Here is a 25132-nt window from a genome sequence, read left to right as displayed (position 1 = left end):
CACTACAACTACCAAAACACTGTATTTAGGTCTCAAATCAACTCATTCTTCCAGAACACTAGCAAAGGTTGACAGCCGACAAACACACTTTGTCACCCACAAAACAATGACCTAAAAAACACTAACAACATGTAGCATTATACAATGTTTTCTTGTGTAAAACAAGGACACATCTCTGTTTATAATTCACTGCAATATATGTTACTGGAATGAATCAGACATGATGCAGCATTCATCAGTATTTTATGTTGTTTATTTATTTTTATTTTTTTTGCACTAAGTAATTCCAAAATACAAGAATTTGTATACACACCATCCACTGATACAGATACAATTCAATTGTTTTTATAGCATTTAATTTTAAGATTTAAAATATATTTCATTAAAATATTACTGTAGGAATGTAGCAAATTGCTGTCTTATTCAGTTTTGTATTATGTTATTGTTTTGAACATAAGTTTAACAGTTTTGAAAACAGTATGTAAGCGTGTGCAAATTGGCCTGTACGTACAAAGAGTTTTGGAAGTTGTTTGTGTCTGAGTGAGAAAAGAATTAATGAAATTTGAGAGATGTAGTCATTGAATGCATTTTGTGCCAAAGCAATGATAATTGATCCTCAGTTTAGCCCACATAGACTTCTGTTGTGCTCGCTGTGTGAAGAGTTTTGCAAAAGTGACCTAAGTATTGAGAAATGTGTCCTAGCGTCTGTAAAAAACTGTAAAAAGCAAAGTAAGCACAGGACAGCAGCCAGAAAACAATATGAAATTAACACCCCAAAAAGTAAAGGGCATGAGATAATATTTGCAAAACCAAGCTTGAACGATTGACCAGAAGGGTTTTCGCAGCATCAGACGTGTAATTATTAAGCCCCGCCAGCAGTTGAACGGTTAGCTCTGAATCTAAAAAATGAATTACTATCAAAACAATTAGATGAAGCTAAACAACTACACACAAAAGAGGATTTACAAGTGTGTGTGTGTGTGTGTGTGTTATTTAATCTGACACAGAGACACTGAAGAATTATAATAAACCCTAAATCCAGCATAGAGGGGTTCAGTGAATGTGGTGTTGAATGTGTGTAAGTGTGTGAGTGTGTGTGTGTCAGAGACACTGTAGAAGGTCAGAGTGCCAGCCGACACGTCCACATACACTCCTACTCTATTAGAGGATGAACGGACGACAGGTATATCAGTGATGTTCTTATTGTGACAGACACTGAATCTTTTATCAGAACAGTTCAGACTCCAGGATTTGTCATTGTATCCAAACATACAGTCATGACTCTGTTCTTTCCTGCTGATTCCTTTATATGTCACTGATATATCAGGACCTATTCCGCTCCATTCAGCCTCCCAGTAACAGCGTCCAGTCAGACTCTCTCCACACAGAACCTGAGGAACCTGATTAAATCTCTCTGGATGATCAGGATACGGCTGATGCTCTTCCACACGCGTCACCTTCCTTTCCTCCTCAGACAGAATGAGTTCGGTATTTGTTGTGTTTGGATCCAGTGTGAGATCACAGGCATCTGAACACAAGAAGAGAAAAAACATCTATAACAACAAAACAGTCACTAGATTAGTGTGTGTGTGTGTGTGTGTGTGTGTGTGTGTGTGTGTGTGTGTGTGTGTGTGTGTGTGAGAGTGTGTGTGTAGACCTACATTTTCGTGGTTCTGCTGTGATCCTAATCTCTCCTCCATGATCCACACTATAAACACACAAACACACATAAATGTAGATATGCATCATGTACACACAGTATGTTAGTATCAGCGTTTGACACACTTGAGTATTTGCAGTGAGCAGTTTGTATGGTCCAGATTTTCAGAGAGCAGCATGACTCCTGAATGTCCTAGGTGATTGTAGCTCAGATCCAATTCCCTCAGGTGTGAGGGGTTTGAACTAGTGTTAACTTTGTCAGCTATTTTTTTTATTTAGTCTTAGTCCTGTGTCAAATGTAACTTTTAGTTTTTATCATATTTAATCAACCTTGTCCTGTTTTTGTTTAGTCAAGTTTTAGTCAACTAAATGTCTGAACATTTTAGTCTAGTTTTAATCAATGGAAACCTACACATTTTCATCATATTTTCATCATATTGCATGAAATTATACAAATTATTTTGCTCAATTTTAATTGCAATGATTGTTGTCATTTGGGAAATGTATTTTTACATTTCATCAGAAGTTGCTCTTTTACTACAGTTTTTTACAATCACTTTGCTACTATTTTCAGAACCTTGCTGTCATTTTTCACAACTCTAGACACAAAACTCACAACCAATGATCAAAATGCACATTTTTCAAAACTCTAACCCTTTTCTCAATTGCTTGGATACAATACACATAAAACTTAGATCATTTGTTCATTCAACAAAAATCACCTGTTCAATATGACACAACTTAACATCAAATTACTACTATTTCAAAAGACAATTCACACATTACATTTCAAATGAGTGTCTGTTCATTTCCTTACAATGATCTAACTATCAATTGATACAACTGCTCAAAATGATAAGTAACTGTTGCATTACTCTTAATGCATAGTTGTATGGAAACAGAAAAACAATCTTCCATATTTACTGTAAATCATGAAAGTTTCAGGTTAATGAGATTCATTGTCACCAATTAGCGTGGAGCATGAACCAATTAGACTACAATATCCATGGATGTAGCCCAATATTTTATCATAATGCTTCATCAGACACTGTCTATGGCCCCAAATATTGTACCACCTTCTCACACTGCAAAAAAATACTGTTCTTACTTAGAGTTTTTGTCTTGTTTCTAGTCAAAATATCTTAAAGTTCTTAAATCAAGAAGCATTTTCTTGACAAGTAAAACATATTTTCTTGTTTTCAGGAAAAATTTAATTAATTTTGACTTATTTTTCCTGAAAATAATTTTTACTTGTCAAGAAAATGCTTCTTGATTTAAGAACTTTAAGATATTTTGACTAGAAACAAGACAAAAACTCTAAGTAAGAACAGCATTTTTTTTTGCAGTGCACTCCTGTTTTGTTTCTTAAAGTACAAGCAAGCAAGTTGAGGAACACTGCATTTGATGTTTTACAGCACTGTCTTTTCTTTTCTATTTCGTAGCTAATTATTTTTGCTTTGATTCAAATAAACCTATGTTGTGATTGTATATTACAAACTTTGTTCAATTATTTCACTGTGTCTGTAGTATTCTCTCTACTACTGCAGTACTTTTACAGAGTACATGTAGTTCCATAATGAAACCTGTATCACCTATTTTGTTCTACAATATTTAATGATTGTACGAACAATGACACAGTGAAACTATTGGTTGCTTGTGTGTTGGTGATCTATAGTTATGTTTCAATGGTATTTCACAGTAAATTGAACCAATGATTGTGCAAGTGCAAGATTGCTTTAAAGATGTGAATGCACAATGCAATGTTTTGAACATTAGACAGTCTGTGTTACAAGTGATAACCGTTTTGAGTTTTGTGTCTAGAGTTTTGAAAAATGACATCAAGGTTCTGAAAATAGTAGCAAAGTGATTGTAAAAAACTGTAATAAGCACAAATCAACAGAATATTCATATGCGTGGTTTATTTTATCTCATCTAGTGCACAGATTTATTAAAGGTGAATTATAAGCCAAATAAACACTAAACACTTTAGATATACTCTTGCAATGTGTGCATTATTACACCGCTAAACAACAAAAACCTACTCTCAAATATTTTGACAGAGAAATTTCTAATAGAAATTCCAATAATTTTAAGTTGCATTAAAGGATTAGTTCACTTTTAAATAAACTTTTCCTGATAATTTACTCACCCCCATGTCATCCAAGATGTCCATGTCTTTCTTTCTTCAGTCGAAAAGAAATTAAAGTTTTTGATGAAAACATTCCAGGATTATTCTCCTTATAGTAGACTTGAATGGGCACCAAACGGTTGAAGGTCATAATTAGTTTCACTGCAGCTTCGAATTGTTCAAAACAATCCCAGATGAGAAATAAGGGTCTTATCTAGTGAAACCATCGCTCATTTTCTGAAAAAAATTGAAAATTATATAAGTTTTAAACTAGAAATGTTCATCTTGAACTAGCTCTCTTCTTCTTCTTCTCTATTTGAATTCCAGAAGTGTAGACACTGCTAAGCGTAATACTGCCCTCCACAGGCCAAAGTTTGAACTCATTTTTATATGCAATATGCTAGTTCAATAGTATATAACAATTAGTTCAAACTTTGACCTGTGGAGGGCAGTAATACACTTAACAGTGTCTACACTGCTGGAATTCTAATAGAGAAGAAGAAGAGAGCTAGTTCAAGATGAGCATTTAAGGTTAAAACTTAAATAATTTTCAATTATTTTCAGAAAATGAGCGATGGTTTCACTAGATAAGACCCTTATTTCTCATCTGGGATCATATAGAACAATTTGAAGCTGCAGTGAAATTTATTTTGACCCTCATCCGTTTGGTGCCCATTCAAGTCTACTATAAGGAGAAAAATCCTGGAATGTTTTCATCAAAAACTTTAATTTCTTTTCGACTGAAGAAAGAAAGACATGGACATCTTGGATGACATGGGGGTGAGTAAATTACCAGGAAAAGTTTATTTAAAAGTGAACTAATCCTTTAATGTTTCTCTATTAAAACAATGGCAAAAAAAGACCATGCCTAATGCCACACAGAGGTTGTATAAGTACAATCAGCAACCACAATCTCAAACAATACAGTCAAGATCCATGACAGAACACAGACTGACTGAATGACACTAAGCAGAATACCTCAAATGGAGAACACTGAACTCCAGCTTACTTGAACAGTACTATATATCGGTGTTTTCAGATCATGGCGCCTCTGCAGAGAGTTGCAAATGGTTGCCAGATTGCATAAAGCAAAAAGCCCAGTACGCGTCTGTTTAACAGAAAAGCTCTGATTAGGGGATTTGAGCTATGATATCTGGCTATTTGATATCTGGCAACCGCAAACATGTACGCTTGCATAACAGAGACTTGTAGAGCAGTCTGAAATGTTTTTGGTAAACAAAAAAGTTTTTGGTAAAGATTTTGTTCTTTTAACTACATTTTAGTCTCATCTTTTTTCGTCAACTATATTGCATGTTGATATAGTCACAGTTAGCGTTTAATTGCCTTATTATCATCTCTTCATCGTCTTGTCTTAGGGGAAACAACTTTGTTGAAGAACATTTTTCATCATAGATTTCGTTAGCAAAATTAACACTAGTTAACACTTCAGAGCTGAAGACACAAAACCACAGCCTTCATCTGTCACCATACAGTCAACCTACAGATGGATCAAAACAGCCTCATCATCTACAAAAACACACAATACTCAACAGTTGAGCGAATATCATTCAAAGAGTGAATTTACGTGTTTAATCTATAGGTTTGCCTGTTTAAGTGTGTATGTGCGCAGAAGTTTGGCCTTTTTAAAGAAGTGATATTTGCCAAATTACTTGTCTGGTCCATATAATACAGAAAAATTTGTCGTGTCTATGGATCTATGCAAACTGGAATAATTTTGATAACATTTTATCTATACATAGGGAAAGGAAAGAGAAGGAGGCCTGCGCAGGGGATAGTTTAGCTGAAACATCAGGGCTGCATTATCATCATGTCTAGATGCAGGTTCTTCATTTATTTGGATATGGCCTGAATCTGGCAGGCTGCGACAAACCTCGGGATAAACAGAGAGAGACTAATATTAGCGTAGACGCCATTCTTCTTATGATGTAGCAAGTACATCAGGTGTTATGGGAAGTGTTCCTGGTTCCGGCTGACCTAATCTATGCAGCCTAACAATTTACATGATTTGAATTATAGAAGTAGATAATGTATTATGTGTATGTAAGTTTAAACAGATGTGTTTTTAGTCTAGATTAAAACTGACAGAGTGTGTCTGCTTCCCGAACAGTGATAGGAAGACTATTCCAAAGTTTAGGTGCTAAATAGGAAAAGGATCTACAGTACCACCTGCAGTTGATTTTGATATTCTAGGTATTATCAAATGTCAATAATTTTGGGATCATAATAGACGTGAAGGACTATAATGCTTTAAGAGCTCGCTCAGGTACTGGGGAGCTAAACCATTTAGTGCTTTGTAAGTAATTAGCAAGATTTTAAAATCTATATGATGTTTAACAGGAAGCCAAAGCAGTGATGACAGAACTGGGCTAATATGGTCATACTTCCTAGTTCTAGTAAGAACTCTAGCTGCTGCATTTTGTACGAGCTGTAGTTTATTTATCAAGCAAGCAGAACAACCACCCAGTAGAGCGTTACAGTAATCTAGCCTCGAGGTCATGAATGCATGAACTAACTGTTCCGCATTTGTCATTGAGAGCATATGTCGTAGTTTAGATATATTTTTAAGATGGAAGAATGCGGTTTTACAGATGCTAGTAACATGGCCTTCAAATGAAAGTTCCCTTTCAAAGGCTACACTCTAAGCTGCGCTTTATTCAGCGCTATGGGAACGTCTTTTAGTCGTGACCAGCTGTGAATTTATGTGTAAAACAACGTCAATTAAATTGACCTATATTTATAGCCTTGCGTGACGTCATTGGAATGCATCGTAGCGAGGCTATAATTAGATGTGCCACCTGTGCATCAGCAGGTCTTTTGTCTTCAGAGAGCGTACTGTGAAGTGTGTGTGAAGCAGCTCTGTTCAAACTCTTTCCTTCCTTCATTACTTTGTTATGAGTTAGATTTGACAGGCAGTGCGCAGAACTTTCTCTCCCTTTGTTCCTTTTTCAACTCTGTCTGACAAGTGAAAAATGAACACACATATATGATATTATATATTTGAGAGAAAGTTAGGATTGAACCAAGCAAACGGTGTGTGTCTCCATGTTCATGTTCTATCTCCGAATCGGACACACACCAGTATTGTTTTGTTTGTTTGGGGAAGAGTACGCTGCACTTGCGTTGTAACAGGGCGAGTGCGAGCATTGTGATTGTTCACAGTTAAAGTGCTTCGCGTTCGCTTTGCTTATTTCAAAGGGGCAGCAACCACAATGTGATCGTTGGGCTCGCGTGGCGATCTGGCTGAGAGACGGGTTCATACTTTATTGCTATCACTCTTACTCCAGATTGCGATGTCCTTTACCGAGACCGAAGCGTGCTCCGATGCTTCTTCGGCTCGGGCAGAGGACAATTAAGTGTTTTCCATTGGAATGGAATATGAGTTTGTCCGTCTCTGAGCGTTCCTCCTGTGATGATAAAGCGAAAGTGAACTGCTCTGTGCGGTCATTCAAGCAGTGAAACACAAGCAGACCCCAAACATTTCTAATATAAATGTGTTTTGTACCCGTGACGTCGACCTGATCGACTATCGCGGGTGCAAAGGCACGCGTTTATATGATGCTGCCTCAGATCGGAGAGACGCTTGCATGCTATCTCTCCCCTGGGGGCGCATCATCAGAGGTGTTTCACAGCGAGTCGGGCTGGTACTGCGCTGTACACAATGGCTGTGTTACAGGCATATCCGACTGATCTATGAAAGCACAGCCTTTCATTCAGACCGTGTTTACTTGTCTGGTAAATGGCTGCATTTAATTCTGAGGAATTTATTAAGTGAAATGGCCTTATAATATATGTTTATATTTATATATTTAATTACGTTATATAATATGCATATATAAGCAAAATAAATAGGTTCTCCATGACGTTAACACGTTCATGGGGAAAACCTTATTTTTCTTGTGCCTTTGTGCCTTCAATGTCAACTTATTTAACTATTGTGGGTGCAAGGGCGTGTGATTTATACAATGATGCTCCAGTTTGAAGAGACGCTTGCGAGCTATCTCTTCTCTGGAGCTCAGAGTCACTTAAAGAGACAGCACTCCCCACCAGGCTATGCATAATAACATCCATACTGGTGGGAAGGTGTTTTGATCAGTGTGTCAGTCTGGTACTGCTCTACTGGTAACACTATGGCAGTGTTGCAGGTGGACCAGGCTGACCTGCTAAGAAGGCTGTGGCGAGTTGTGCTTCCCCTCATAAATCTGGGGACCAGCTCGTCACGTTCAGCAGCCTCATAATATCTAACACCCGCCCCTTCTCAATATCTTCACATAAACCCTCCTTCCCGCCACCTCTGGAGCAGCGGGGGGCAGCGGTTTTCAGTGACATGTTAGGTGTTCCGTTGATTTCTGTAACATATCAGGACATGGAACATCTAACATCCCCTCAAGGGAAGTATCAAAATTAGTGCCCACTTCAGAGAACCTGGCAGCGTGGAAACTACTGCCAGGGGTGTCTGTGTGGGTTCTAAAGACAGTAGAATTAGGATACAGAATCCAATTTATTTGTTGTCCTCCGCGTTTCAACGGTGTGGTCTCCACTACCGTGAAGCCGGGGCAAGCGACTTTACTGTCATAAGAACTGCAATCTCTGCTGGAGAAAGGGGCCATAGAGCATGTTCCCCCTCTAGAGAGAGAGTCAGGTTACTACAGCAGATACTTTTTAGTTCCCAAGAAGGACGGGGGGCTGCGTCCAATCTTTGATCTTCGAGGCTTAAACCGTTCAGTCAAAGCTCTCGAGTTCAAGATGTTAACCGTAAAAATGATCGTGTCGCAAATCCAACATCATGATTGGTTTTTCACAATCGATCACAAGGACGCATATTTTCACATAGAAATATTGCCACAGGAGGTTCCTGAGGTTCGCTTTCGGGGGCAAAGCTTACCAATATCGGGTTCTTCCATTCGGCCTAGCCTTATTGCCCCGCACATACACAAAATGCATGGATGCAGCACTGGCTCCGTCAGAGCCGAGAGGTTTTGACTAGGCAATTCTCTACGGCAAATAAGGGCAAGGGTACGCGCTGAGTGCTTTGTGCCCTTTCTAAAATCCATGTTTATGGTAAGGGTTACGCGCTGCGGCTTCGTTCCCTTTCTATGTGGCTCAGACCTCGGAGTGGGAGTGGCCTTAGGTGGCCGTCCAGTCCAAAGGGATATGGTGAGGTCATCATCTCGATTGGCACATCAATTGCCTCGAATTGATGGCTGTATTTCTGGCCCTGAAGTACCTCCTCCACCAGTTAAGGGGTTACCATGTCCTAGTGCGGGTGGACATTACTGCGGTAGCCTCTAATATGAATCGCCAGGGTGGCCTGCATTGCAACGTCTAGACAGGCTAGTGCAGCGCATTCTGCTCTGGGCTCAGGACAAGTTCCTGTCCCTCATGGCGATTTATATCCCCAGATATCTGTCCAGACAGAGCATACCGACGGGGGAGTAGAAACTCCACCCGAGGTAGTCAAATCTGGTAAAGATTTTATGAAACAGATGGACCTCTTCACCCCAACAGGCAGCGCAATATCCACTCTATTTCTTTTGGAATCACCCAGCTTCCCCTGGGTCTGGATGTGATGAGCATATGTGGCCCAGAATGTGCCTGTATGCGTTTACTCCGGTTTCTGTATTCCCAGGAGTTCTAGGCAAATTTAGCCAATGTTCTTGCCTCTTTCTGATAGCGCCGCATTGGCTGAATGGAATATGGTTCTCAGAGATAATATCTCTCCTCGACGGCTCGCCTTTGGTCGATACCGAGCAGGAGGGACCTTCTGTCTCAGGCGCAGGGGATAAAATTTCTCTGATTGTCGGGGTGCCTTTTGGGCAAGCATGTCCTGCTCTCTCGCTTCATTCGAGGAGCTAGGTGGCTTAAGCCTCCTTCTAGAACCAGGATCCCTTAATGGGACCTAGCAATAGTCCTGGAGGGCCTGGTTGAGACCCCCTTTGAACCGTTAGAGTCAGTTTCTGACAAGCTGTTAACTCTGAAAATGTTTTTTCTTATGGCTATAACTTTTCTCAAAAGAATTGGGGATTTACAGGCTCTGTCCATTGTGCCATCTTGCTTAGACTTTGCCCCAGGAATGGTGAAAGCTATTTTGCATCCTCATCCTGACTATCTGCCTAAGGTTCCTTTCTCGAACTTGCATCTGGTCACTCTTGAAGCCTTCTGCCCTCCGCCGTTCACAACGCCTGATCAGGAGAGACTTCACAGACTGTGTCCAGTCCGTGCTCTTCAGGCTTATGTCCACCGCACCAGCCAGTGGCGTAAGTCAGGGCAACTGTTTGTTTGTCATGGCGGCCATAACAGTGCAGCCGCCACGGAACAGACCATGTCACTTTGGGTGAGAGATGCTATTGCCCTTGCTTATGAGGTGTGTGGTCATACTTCGCCAACAGGCATCAGGGCTCATTCCACCAGGGGAGTCGCCTCTAGAGCTTTGGCGGGGAGTGCCCCCTTACAAAATGTTTGTGATGCGGCAGGTTGGTCCTCTCCGCACACATTCATAAGGTTTTATAGTTTGGATGTTCATGTTACTCCGGGCTCTCATGTCCCTGAGTCGACATCGCAAGCTAGTGTCTGAGACTCTCTGTGCTTGTGACACAATTCACAGCCAGGGGGTCCGGACACACAGTGCGGCGGCGTTGGTATTCTCGTTCCCATAGCGCTGAATAAAGCACAGCTTAGAGTGTAGCCTTTGAAAGGGAATGCCTCGGGTTACTTCACTGTAACCCTGTTCCCTGAAAAGGCGGGAACAAGAAGCTGCGCTTCTTTGCCGCACTGAGATGTCCCAGGACTGCTCTTCAGACAAAATATCTGCTGATTGACAGGTGGCACATCTAATTATAGCCTCGCTACGACGCATTCCAATTATGTCACGCAAGGCTATAAATATAGGTCAATTTAATTGACGTTGTTTTACACATATATTCACAGCTGGTCACGACTAAAAGACGTTCCCATAGCGCTGAATAAAGTGCAGCTTCTCGTTCCCGCCTTTTCAGGGAACAGGGTTACAGTGAAGTAACCCGGGGCGATTGATATCACACCCAGGTTCCTAACTGACAATGAAGACTTAACAGAGCAGCCATCAAGTGTTAGACAGTATTCTAGGTTATTACGTGAAGAACTTTTTGGTCCAAAAATTAGAATATCTGTTTTTTTTCTGAATTTAGTAGTAGGAAAGTACTGGTCATCCAATTTTTTATATCAGCTATGCATTCCGTTAATTTTGTGAATTGGTAAGTTTCGTCAGGGTGCGAAGAAATATAGAGCCGAGTATCATCAGCGTAACAATGAAAACTAATGCCATGCTTCCTCCAGATATCCAGATACCAAGGGTAGCATGTACAGAGTGAAAAGCAACAGTCCTCATACTGAGCCTTGCGGTACTCCATATTTAACTTGTGATTGATATGACATCTCATTGTTTACTACTACAAACTGATAACGGTCAGATAAGTATGATTTGAACCATGCCAATGCAATTCCATTAATGCCAACATAATTTTCGAGTCTATTCAAAAGAATGTTGTGGTCGATAGTGTCAAATGTAGCACTAAGATCCAATAACACTAATAGAGAAATACAACCACTATCTGATGATAAGAGCAAATCATTAGTAACTCAAATGAGAGCAGTCTCAGTACTATGGTACAGTCTAAATCCTGATTGGAAATCCACACATACCATTTCTCTCTAAGGAACATAGTTGTGATGATGACATCATCAATGGACACGTACACACTGCTGCTAAATTCGGTTGTCAGTTTAACTTTTACTGCTTAATCACGTTCTGTACACACACAGTTTAATAAAATATGGGAGTGACAACCACATTCTACAACCGAATGAACTCACGAAAAATACAGGTAGTGACAACCACATTTACAGAAATTCTATGCTGTTCAGAATTTTCAATATTTTATTCAGAATACAACATAGATGACGTATCAAATGTTTAAACTGAGAAAATGTATTATTTTAAGGGAAAAATAAGCTGATTTTAAATTTCATGGCATCAACACATCTCAAAAAAGTTGGGACAAGGCCATGTTTACCACTGTGTGGCATCCCCTCTTCTTTTTATAACAGTCTGCAAACGTCTGGGAACTGAGGAGATAAGTTGCTCAAGTTTAGGAATAGGAATGTTGTCCCATTCTTGTCTAATACAGGCTTCTAGTTGGTCAACTGCCTTAGGTCTTCTTTGTCGCATCTTCCTCTGTATGATGCACCAAATATTTTCTATGGGTGAAAGATCTGGACTGCAGGCTGGCCATTTCAGTACCCGGATCCTTCTTCTACGCAGCCATGATGTTGTAATTGATGCAGTATGTGGTCTGGGATTGTCATGTTGGAAAATGCAAGGTCTTCCCTGAAAAAGACGACATCTGGATGGGAGCATATGTTGTTCTAGAACTTGGATATACCTTTCAGCATTGATGGTGCCTTTCCAGATGTGTAAGCTGCCCATGCCACATGCACTCATGCAACCCCATACCATCAGAGATGCAGGCTTCTGAACTGAGCGATGATAACAACTTGGGTTGTCCTTGTCCTCTTTAGTCCGGATGACATGGTGTCCCAGTTTTCCAAAATGAACTGCAAATTTTGATTCGTCTGACCACAGAACAGTTTTCCACTTTGCTACAGTCCATTTTAAATGAGCCTTGGCCCGGAGAAAACGCCTGCACTTCTGGATCATGTTTAGATATGGCTTCTTTTTTGACCTATAGAGTTTTAGCCGGCAACAGCGAATGGTATGGTGGATTGTGTTCACGACTATGTTTTCTGGAAGTATTCCTGAGCCCATGTTGTGATTTCCATTACAGTAACATTCCTGTATGTGATGCAGTGCCGTCTTAGGGCCCAAAGATCACGGGCATCCAGTATGGTTTTCCGGCCTTGACCCTTACGCACAGAGATTGTTCCAGATTCTCTGAATCTTTGGATGATATTATGCACTGTAGAAGATGATGACTTCAAACTCTTTGCAATTTTTCTCTGAGAAACTCCTTTCTGATATTGCTCCACTATTTTTCGGAATTTGTACAGTGTCCCAACTTTTTTGGAATCGGGTTTGTATTAGTTCCTGGACTCCCTTGTGTTGCAGGTCGACCTGTTCGGTGAAGCGGTTGAGAGCTTTGCCCAGTTTTCAGCCGCACAGAAGCAGACGGAGGCGATAAAACATATCCTGTCCCGACGGCCTGCTGCTGCCCCCACCCCGTCGCCAGCTGCAGCTTCTTCATCTGCTCATCGCCGAGGACGGAACAGAGCTGGTCCCTCCAGCCGATATGAAGTCAGGGTTCTACAGCCCCTACTTTATTGTATGACTGCCTGCTCAACCGTGCAGCCGACAAGCTCTCATGGCAGCCTTTGCTTCTGGGAGAATGGAGACTCAACCCCAGGTGGTCCAGCTGATTTGACAGCGTTTCGGGGCCGCACAGATAGATCTGTTTGCCTCTCCAGACACAGCCCATTGCCATTTGTTTTACTCCCTGACTGAGGGCACTCTCAGCACAGAAGCACTGGCACACAGCTGGCCCAAGGACCTTCGCAAGTATGCATTTCCCCCAGTGAGCCTGCTCGAACATTTTGTGCAAAGTCAGAGAGGATGAGGAGCAGGTCCTGTTAGTTGTGCCCTATTAGCAGCACCTACCTGGCCCATTCCTCTGAGGAAGGGCCTTCTGACTCGGAGATGGGGCACCCTATGGCACCCGCGTTCAGACCTCTGGAAACTTCATGACTTGTAATGCCACTCCCGCCCTCTGGGCCTGATACATGAAACATGGGCCATTGCTCCAGCGAGTTCCCCATTGGCGACCCTGTTGAGTTCCTCCGCCACCCCTGTGGTTCGGAAATTGCGGAGTGTCTGATGCAAGGTCAAGTGCTTGTTACTCACCTGTGCTTGGCTGGGTGCCATATGTTGTGACCCCTACAACGGTCCCATATGTGTATTTCTCCACGGTAACCTCCCTACGCTGAGCCCATGACTTTCCCTTAACAGAGTCTGCTCTGCTGTCCCTGCCCGTTGTGTCTCCCCTGTCAGGCTGGAGCCATCCCAGGGACTTCCATATGTGCACTACCCACAGCCAGTCCATATGTGTATTCCCATGTAATTCCCCCCTTCCGGTGGGTGGTGCTCATCTCCTCAGCAAAAAGTGCAAGCGCACCCACTTCTGCATATATACCTGCTCGCGGGGGCGGTGCACATGACACAAAGCTCGCATGGCAATGTTCAGTGGCTCGTTTAGTTACACTTGAATGTGATAGGGCTCTCGTGATATCCCAATTCGTTGGTTCACTTCTGACGTACATCTCCATTCCCTCCTTCAGGGAACGAGGGTTACATACATAACCGAGACATTTTGCTTTATTTCACCAATGAAAATAGTTCCAAACAAAGCCACAGCAGAACTGTTGTGCATTTATCAGATTTTCACAACACGATTATTGTGGTAAAAAAAAAAAATCATAATAACAGTATTGTCAAGCCAGGACATCTGGAACGTAACTGTAGGAAAAAGGCTTGGGATTTGAGACATAGGTCAGAAAAGCAGAAGAAGAAGGGCTCTGGTGGTGGGTCTAAGCAAAAGCCCCCACTTGCGCTCCCTTCTGCAAAGACTGACAGACAAAATCCAGTGTATCACATTTCCTGGCCACAATGACTGAGTTCGACTGAGCCCTCCTCTGATAATTTTTCACTGATTTCTTTGAGTTATCCGAATGTGTCAACTGTTTTGCCATTTATTGAATTAAATGTTGACCATAAACCTTATGTTTTTCTCTTAGATTCTGGGGCAACTCTCTCATCATTATCTTCTCTTGTTTATGAGGGCTCGATTACAGGAAAACATGTAAACTCTGTGGGAATCAACGGTGTACCTGTGAAATGTGAAATGACACCAACATTTCCGGTTACTTCTAATGATATCCCATCATTATTTAAAATGCACGCTTTTACAATTATCCCTAATTCGCCATTTTCTCTTCTCGGCAGGGATCTCATGCATAAATTAGGTATTCAACTTCATTTTAATGCTGACTCTCTACAGCTTATGTTTCCTGCAGCCTTCTCTCTCACTGTTGATACAGGAAATGCTCTCCTTGAGGATAATTCTGCAACTGAGCTCAAACAGGAAATTGAGGGCGTCAACCCCAAGTTGTGGGCGGCCCATAAGGATGACGCAGGATTCATTGATGTCCAGCCCTATGTTGCCAAGCTAATAACAGACAAGCCTGTGTATCAGAAACAATACCCCTCTCAAAAGAAAAGGTGGAGGGTATTCTTCCTGTTATTGATAAATTACTGGCTCAAGGCATCCTGGTGCACATTCATTCACCTTATAATACACCAATTAATCCGATTAAGAAAGCAAATGGATCTTGGCGTTTAACTCAAGATTTGAGAAAAGTTAATGAGTTGGTAACACCATTGTCTCCTATTGTACCTGATGTGCAAACTATAATCAATTCTATTCCTTCCGAACATTAATTTTTTACAGTTCTAGATATTTCCAGTGCCTTCTTAAGCATTCCTGTTGATCGCCGAACTCAGCCATTGTTTGCTTTTACCTTGGAAAATTCACAATTAACGTGGACAAGACTCCCACAAGGGTTCAGAGATTCTCCGGCTGTTTTCTCTGCTGTAGTGCACGCTACACTGAAAAATGCCAAACTTCCTCCAAACACCTGTCTGCTTCAATACGCGGATGACATCCTCATCACTGGTGCAACTGAGGATATGTGTGCTGCTGCCTCTAAAATTGTAAGCAATATTTTGGCAGAGGCTGGTTTCAAAGCATCAAGAGAGAAACTACAGTGGGTACAGAGGAGGGTCGAATACCTTGGACATGAACTGTCACAGGGCAAAGTGCAATTGTCTGCTGACAGAGTGAAAGCTATTGCTACCTTCAAGCACCCATCAACATGGAAGCAGATGCAAAGCTTCCTGGGACTGGTTAACTATTGCCAATCATGGGTGCCCAACTGTTCCATGTATGATAAAATCCTACGAACTGCTACTCTAGGGGACACAGAGGACATTACATGGACAGCTGAGATGGACCAAGCATTCAGACATTTTAAATCCTCCCTTATGAAACCTCCTGCACTCGGCCTCCCAAGTTACACTCAAGACTTTCACCTGTACGTGCATGAAAGTGGGGGCACAGCCGCAGCAATCCTGGCCCAGGAGCATGGGGGTACTTTTCGTCCCATAGCTTATTTGTCTAAAACTCTTGAATCAGTAGCCAGGGGACTTCCTGCTTGTTTGCATGCAGTGGCTGCCACGGCGATCATGGTGCAAGATGCTGAAAAAATTGTGTTATCACATAAATTGATAGTCATTATGAGTAATATTTCTACTCAACATATGACTGCTCAACGCCGGTCTGGCTTTGAGGCTATATTATTAGCTACTGCTAATTTGATTTTGAAACCAACTCCTGTTATTCATGGCCCTACTGTACATTTGCACAGGTTGCTGACACAAGGTGAATTTGAGAGTGACGACCATGATTGCCTGGACAGAATCCAGATTTCGACTGCCTGCAGGCCAAATGTTTCTACATCTGTCCTGGAGGAGGGGAAGAATTGGTTTATTGATGGATCCTGTTTCAAGCCAAATGATAATGTATACTTGTGTGGGTATGCTATTGTTGAATTACCTGATCGTGTAATTGAGGCATACTCTTTGCCATACAAGTCGGCACAAGTTGCAGAATTAATTGCTTTAACAGAGCTTGTCAATTGGCAAAAGATCAGTGTGTTAATATATACACTGACTCAAAATATGCCTATAGCATAGTACATGACTTTGCTAAATTGTGGGAAGAAAGAAATTTTAAAACCTCAGACTTTAAAACCAGTTGCTCACCATAGCATTGTAGCGGAGCTCATTAATGCAGCACAACAACCATCAAAACTCACTGTTATCAAAGTAGCAGAACATGCGTCAGGAGAAACAGATTAAGCCAAAGGAAATAGATTTGTAGATGAAGTAGCGAAATGGGCTGCTAAAGAAATGATATTTCCCGAAGTCCACATGTAAGCGAAAGGGGCACAGATGTGCCTATGATGAATACATTATTGACTAATGATTTGGACATTAAAATATTACAAGCTAACCCTACGCCAGCTGATTTGACTTACTGGTCAGACAATGAAGTAAATCCAGATCAAGCTGGAATTTTAAGAGACAAACAGAGTAGACTTGCACTACCTGCATCTGCGATTGTTATGCTATGTAGACATTATCATGGTGTATCACATGTGTCAAAAAAGAGTGATACAAATGTTGAATCGATCTTATTGCATAGCAAATGTTCGAAGAAATACTCTGTTGATATTGGATGCTTGCCTGGTGTGTGCTCAAACCAACAAGCACAAGGCAACTAAACATGACTCTTTACCACATCCTGAGCTACCATTCCAACACTTGCAAATTGATTTTACGCACATGCCTCCTTGCGGAAATAATAAATATTTGCTTGTGATTGTTGACAGATTTTCTAAATGGCCTGAAGCTTTTCCATGTGGAAAAGAAAATGCACAGACGGTAGTTAAAGTCCTGGCTGAGGACATTATACCGTGTTTTGGTATACCAATGGTTATCGATAGTGATAATGGAACACCGTTCACTTCCAAAGTCACACAATTGTTAGCCAAAGAGCTTAATATTACCTGGTCATTGCATATACCGTTTCACGCTCCATCTAGTGGACAAGTTGAGAACATGAATAGGGTTATCAAAGATCGGCTTAATAAAGCGTGTCTTGATACAGGTAGAAATTGGGTTGATCTGCTGTCTGCCGTATTGACAGAAATTAGAATGTCACCATCAGCAACAACAAAGATGTCTCCGTTTGAAATCCTTATGGGTAGACCTTTCCCGACCCCATGGGTCAGAGGTCGCGCTGGCAATTTTTCCACAGGTGACACGGAGGTGATCATCACGGATTATGTGGATTCCCTAATTAAAACATTGAATAGCATCAATGGTGATGTGTCTCTCTCTACCTCTTCCTGCAGAAAAACCCACTCATCTTTTCGTTCCAGGACAACAGGTGCTGATAAAGTGTCTGAAGCCCACAAAACTGGGTGAGCCGAAGTATCTGGGGCCCGCCACGGTGATTGCTGTGACGAGAACAGGAGTGCTGACTGACTTCCAGCCGCAGTGGATCCATGCCAGTCGACTGAAAGCAGCTCCATCCCAGGGGAACGTTCTGGTCAATGAGGAGGAGGAAGCCAGTGAGCCAAGGAAAGATCCAAAGGAAGGTGAACCAAGACGTTCAACGAGGAGAAGAAGAAAGAGATTGCTAGAGATCTAGAACCAGCAATAATTATCATCGAAGCTCTCTAGCCATGATTGCTAAATTTATATTTTACCTGGTTGTGCTGACAAATGTGTTTATTCACATACAAGCTGCTGTTAGCACTGGTAATGAAACTTGGGTACATTATGAAGAAGAACCACATGCCTTCGCAGCTAATATGTGGTGGAGATTAGGCAACTACACTGCCAAATCTGAAGGAAAAACAGGTGACTGTTATGTTTGCACAAAAATGCCACATAGTGCCTCTGGACCACATGTAGAGGTTAAATCACCAAGAACAGAAGAAGAATTAGAATGCCCTCTTTTCGTTAGCATTACCGGAATGATGGCTCCAAATAGAACTGCAATATGGAGTTGTGGAAAAAGTAGAATAATGATGCTTGCAACGCAAGTACATGCTAAAGTAACAACCATTGGCTCTATTCCAGACTCACTGTTATGTATGGAAAGAGAAACTGAAACAGTGAGACTGGGGCTAATACCTAAAAGTAAATGTAATCGAACATACCATCATTGCGAGTTAAAAAATATGTCTTGTTGTATGGGTTGTATTTTGCATTATCCAAAAGCTAATATGACTGAGTGTTCTAAAGGAACACCACATCATATCTACTATGATTGCTTATGGATGGGCTAATCCTTTTATTCAAGATGTGTGTTCTAAATATTGTGCACTTGTGCAAGGTCAAAATTGCTATAGATATGCTCCTGCTTCACGGGGCTATCAAAGATTGGTTTTGGCTGTGTGGACATAGAGTCTACACTACTCTTCCAGAAGATTGGAGTGGAAGATGTGCTCTAGTAACTTTGGAAGAATATTTCATGGTTATTAGACCACACAAACCTCATGTTATGACAAAACAGAAAAAGAAACGCTCCCTCTCTGGTCGCAGTTCAACTAGTAGTTTGAGTAGAGATAATCCAGTACCAATGCAACATCGACTCTGGACTGGTACTGAAAGATTCTTTGAAGCAATGTTTCCAGGAGTAGGTGTTTCTAGTCTTCAAACTGAAGTTGAGGTTACAAGATATGAGCTAATTTCATTTATCAATACTACAAGAGACACATTGGCTGGTGTTCAACAGGAACCGTTTAACTGCCCTGCAAAACAGGCTGGTCTTAGATCAATTAACGGTGGCAGGGGGAGGAGTCTGTGTTATTGTTGGTACCTCTTGTTGTACCTATATTCCTGAGAATGATGCAGATGGTCATTTAATCTCAGAGGGTTTAAAAAATATGATTAAAATTGCTCAAGAATTACAAGGACAAGAAGTTACTGATAATCAAAGTGGGTTCTTAGCATGGCTCACAGGATGGCAACAAATGCTTGTATCTGCTTTAATTCCTATAGGTGTAATTCTATTAATTATGGCATTTATTATCTGTTGTATTATACCATTTATTAGAGCTTTGATTAATCGTGCTATGAATACCTTTCTATCCTCTCAACGTGCTTTGATGAATAGAACTGTTAAATATTAGTAATTTTGAAGAAAAATGAAGGAAGTGTTTGCTGAAGAATGTTGTGATTTTGAAGGTAAAGAAAGTGATTGTATTTGTATATGAAAAAAGTAATGCTGAGACTTGGGTGTGGCAATTTTATTGCCAAAAGGGGCAACTGATAGATTTTATGTTGGTCTCAGCATTGAAGGAAAGTGGACAGAGGGTCCTTTATCCTCTGTTGAAGCTGTATCCTGTATGTTTTAACATATGGTTTTCTTTATGTACCGGAACCATTTCCATATAAGGAACAAGGCTCTGCTAGGATAGAATGGGAGACAGGGAATGGTCCCTGCTTTTTGCATTATAAGCATAGGAGAAGGTCTTTGGGATAGCAAGGAACTCCTGGATAGCTGACCGGGAGATGACCATATTTAGACTTGTTTTTCTATATGTATCACATTCCTATACCATAAGCTATATGATGTATGCTCTCTCTCATTGGCTGAACCTATACTACACCCCTTGTACTCTTTCTATATATTCTCTATTTTCTTATCAATAAAATGAGACTATATTCTCCCTCAGCGCTGAGTGATTGCTCATTCAATTGCCAATTAAGAGGTCTGGGATGAGGCACGAATTAGGAGCAAAAACCTAACAGTACCTTTAGTGTTTTCAATGATGTGCAGCCTATACATATCTGTTCACAGCTCAAAAAATGTGTGTAACACGGTTAGTAGTTGTGGGAAGAAGGAGGCGGGAACCGGCGAACGTTCAACAAAACTTTAATGTAAAATAAACAAACAAAACGAAAGTAATGCCGACAGACCCTCGTGGACGTCTGCCGGCCACACAAACATAATAAAACATAAAATAAAGTCCAGGCCTGGTCCTCTCTCGTCCTTCACGGTAGTCGCTCCTCCTTTTATGCTCCCGGAGCTCCTCCGTGAGGGACTCAAGGCCGGTGCGCCTCCCAGGTGAAGCTCATTAACACTCGCGCCACCGGCCTCGCGCCGTTCCCTCACGGCTCTCGCCCGCCCTGGTCGCCACAATGTGTTCTTGGGTTTCATGACCCTATAAAATCAAATGTATATCCTATTATTTTCTCCTTTTACAGCGAGTGAACATATCTCTGACTATTCTATATAAATCAGATTGCATTGATATAGCTTGTTTTATCCGACTTCCCAAACATCCGCTACTAGCTTAAGCCTGTTAGCAATAGTAGTGTGGTGTCACTAGTGTTTGTGCGGTTTACACTCTTCTCATCCATGATATTATTGTTCATCTATTCTTATTGCCAGTGTATCGGATGTGTCTCTACCTTTCAGTGCAGGTGAGGCCACATCCGAGCTGCACACGGTGCAGTTGGAGCTGGAGGCCATGGAGAAGTAGATCCGTGACCTACTAGAGAAGTAGGCCGAGCTACGGGAGCGGCGAACAGTGCTGGAAACATCCCAGGATGAAGCTTACAAATCCGTGGTAAGTTTGCAGCGTGATTTTAACAATCCACAGTACCAGAGCACACAGAACGTGTTCTTCCCAGTCCTCTTTCACTCTAGCGCCGACACTTCATGAACCATGGGTGCAACAGGAGTGGAAGGTCCGAGCCAGGCCTTGGACCAGGACCTCTCCCACCCCAATAACCCAGTCTTCGAGATCTCCACCCGAAACCACTTTTGCCCTCTTCACGAGACAGAACGAATTGTAGTGGTCATCGGAGACTCTACCATCCATAATATCCATGCTGCCTAAGCTAAAGTAAAGGTGCACAGTCACTGCTTTCCTCATGCTCGTGTTCTCGATGTCGCTGCTCAAGTACCCACAATCCTGAATGGTGGTGAGAGCCTAATGAATGACATATTAAGCTGCAGCAGATAGAGGTTCTAAAGCAGGACTTCAGGAGCCTGATGGAGACGCAACACATCGCCTGCTACAAAGATCATCGTGTCCAGACCGCTTCCAACATAAGTGAAACCTCAAATCACAAGCCCTGTCTGATTGGTCGTGGCGGCAGTGTTGCAACTATCTATAAAAGTATTCTTAATGTTATTCAGAAAACAGAACACAGGTTTAATTCATTTGAAGTGTGCGTGTTAAATGTTACACTCTCAGATATAAGAAAAAAGTCCTTACTATCTCTTGCTTTGGTTATCATTTATAGACCTCCAGGGTCCTATGTTGATTTTGTTGGAAATCTTAGAGGCATAGACCAGGAGACTTTGGGATCTCTTGAAGCAGAAGTTACTCTTTATTGAGAAACACGCTGTGCATCGCTGTGGTCATCCAAAATCTAACTAAGGCAGTGTACATTGAAGTTTATATACATTTTAGGGGGCAGTGCTTAGTGATAGAGACAAAGTACCAGGGAGACAACAAAGCATACAAATTAAGTATTCAGGTATAGGAACTGGCCCCAGACGCTAGAGTGTCACAAGTCCTAATCCAATCAGCATACCTATTCAAAGAATGGGAGAGGGGCTCCAAGAGCTATTAACGACAAAAGGTGAGAATCTCAGTAATCTGACTCATTAGACATACAATAAAGAGAACAGGAACTGGCAGAAAACTCTTGCTAGAAACTTTGCTAAACAGAATCATTCATCTGATGTCGTCATCTTTACCTTAAAATGCTAAATACAATGTACTTCACCTTAGTATTTCATGTGAGGTTATGTCAGGATGTAGGGTCATCAGATCTTAAACAGATTATTAAATTTGTAATCTCACAATTTCCTAAAAGAGTTTGCAGATTTTCTCTCAGACCTATTGGTAAACGTCAATAAAGTACTGATTTTTGGAGATTTTAACATTCATGTAGACAATACAAATGATGCATTAGGGGTTGCGTTTACAGATTTACTAAACTTATTTGGAGTCAAGCAAAACATCACTAGACCCACTCATCATTTTAATCATACAATAGATTATATCACATGGAACCAATCCTACCGATATAAAAATTTTACCGCAAAGTGATGGTCAATGATTACTACCTTGTAACGTGCATACTGCGTATTGCTAATATTGGCCATATTGTGCTGTGTTATCGACTAGGTAGAAGTATTCTCCCGACAACTATAGATAAATTTACAAATAATCTGCCCGTCGGTCTTAGCTGCTCAGTGTACCCAAATACACAAATGAACTTGAGGATATGACTGGCAGTATGGGCACCATTTTCTCTAGTACATTAGATACTGTTGCACCCATCAGATTAAAATAGGTTAGAGAGAAAAACACTGCACCTTGGTACAACAGTATTACTCATGCTATCAAGAGAGAAACTAACAATCTAGAGCACAAATGGAGACAAACTTGTTTAGAGGTCTTTAGACTTGCACTTCCCGTTATAAAAAGACTCTAAAAGCAGCCAGGGCAGAGCATCTCTGCAAACTCATAGATAAAAACCAAAACAATCCACAGTTCTTGTTTAGTACAGTGGCTAGATTAACAAATAAACAGACATCACCAGAGCAAAATATTTCATTACAGTTTAGTAGTAATGATTATATGAATTTCTTCACTGTGAAAATTGAAAGCATCAGAAATACAATTGTAAATGTACATGAACTCTGACAGAGTTTTATGATTCAGCCTTAACTATCACCCCTCAAGAACAATTGCAGTGCTATAGGACAGGAAAAGCTAAATAAACTTATCATTGTATCCTAACCAACATGTTTATTAGATCCAATACCCACTAAACTACTGAAAGAGTTGTTACCTGTTACAGAAGAGCCTCTTCTCAATATTATTAGCTCGTCTTTATCTCTAGGTCATGTCCAAGACCGTTCAAGCTGGCAGTTATTAAGCCTCTCATTAAGAAACCACAATTAGACCTAAATGTATTAGCAAATTATAGACCCATCTTTCATTTATTTATAAAATACTAGAAAAAGTTGTGTCAGCTCAGTTGACCCTTTCACCAGGAGTTTGATTGACAAGCGATCTAACCTATCAGAATGCCGAATCTGCCATTTTGTCCGACAAAGCAGTCAGGAGTTAGAAGATTAATCTTGGTGGATTTAAACTTGAAAAATGGTGTGTATTGATGTCTTTCCACGTTTAAAACAACTTTCCTTCTCAATAAAATGTTATCTATTAAATATTTCAGTCAAGATTCAAGCCTCATCATAGCACACAAACTGTGCATGTTAAAATTATGAATGACTTACTTCTAGTTTCTGACCAGGCTGTACCTCAATACTAGTGTAACTTGCTCTCAGTTCTGTGTACGACAGGGGTCAGATCAGGGGTCGGCAAGTAAGTTTGAGCAAAAAAAAAAAAAAATTGTCACTAGATGGCGGGCCAGAACATAGTCAAAGAATAATTTAAAGAAATTAATTGATGAAAAATGCAACTAGAATTCCCTGTGACAGACTGCTACAGTGTCTTTTGTAACTGGTAGTGAACTGTTTCTCTGTGTTAAATCCTGTAGTTGGACAGTCATTAACAAAAAGCCACATTTGTGTGGCGGTGTCTGGGTTTTACACTGGATAAATTAATAAAGCAGAGTAGTGTCACATAACCTGGCAAGTATCTTCATTCACCAACTTGCAACACAGACCCCCTTGCAAAAACACACATATGTGGGAGATGCGGAATTGATATAAATAACTCAAAAAATAAAAGAGGACTTGACTAAGCCCATTAATGGCATGTTTGAGTCATACTCTTAACAAACTATGTTTTACTTCGAATTTGTCAGATAATCACTTTATACCTCTGCCATACTTTTAACAGACTTGGATGGTTTGTGATTCTGTCTGTCATCCTTTCTTGCATTGTCTTGAGCCTTCACTTTGCCAATTATAAGCTATATTGTTAGTAGCCTGGATAGCCCACAGTTATTATGCTACATCATATCGCCCTCTACTGGATGTAAAATGCTCTGCGGTACATTTTGTCATTTTAGAATGTTAAGTTCTACTTCAGTAGATATTTTGGTGAAAGAAACTCAAAAGTAATACAGGAGTAATGTAATGCATTACAATTCTGAGACAGTAATATTGTATGGTAAAGAATTACTTTTAAATAACAGTAACAAGTAATCTATAATGTATTACAGTTTGGAAGTAACATGCACAACACTGTATAAATAACATATATAATATAAAATAACATAAAAGAACATACAGTAATAATAAATAATGAATAAAACATTAGAGAAAATGTGCATTTTAGGCATACAATTCAAAACAATGAGTGAAGGTGCTGATTCCATAAGCGAAGGTCAGCAATTGAAAATGCTCCATCCTCCTTTTTAAAAAATAAAAAAAGAGATCTCTGTAAATGATCTCTGATGTATTCTTAAGTACCTCAGTACGTGCCGCTGACAGTTTGGACTCTTCAGTCCATTAGATAGCATCTGAATCACTCCTGAATCCTGCAGGTCATTGTAACTCAGGTCCAGCTCTCTCAGGAAAAAGTTTGAAGATTGAAGAGCTGACAGCAAACTCTCACAACACTGAACAGAGAGATTACAGCCAGCAAGTCTGAAAGAGAGCAAAACACACAAATCAACAATCAGATCATCTACAAACACATCAACAT

At 40.7% G+C, this 25132-nt stretch overlaps 1 pseudogene; it reads right to left on the bottom strand.

The window, feature by feature from the left end:
• Positions 1–382: 382 nt before the first annotated feature.
• LOC125278897 overlaps positions 383–25132 on the bottom strand; it is a 53006-nt pseudogene continuing 28256 nt past the window's right edge.

This window comes from Megalobrama amblycephala, linkage group LG11 (genome assembly GCF_018812025.1).
Source record: "Megalobrama amblycephala isolate DHTTF-2021 linkage group LG11, ASM1881202v1, whole genome shotgun sequence".
Taxonomy (NCBI): Eukaryota; Metazoa; Chordata; class Actinopteri; order Cypriniformes; family Xenocyprididae; genus Megalobrama; species Megalobrama amblycephala.
Note: the sequence above shows the minus strand (reverse complement) of the source record. Positions and strands in the feature narration are given on the sequence as shown.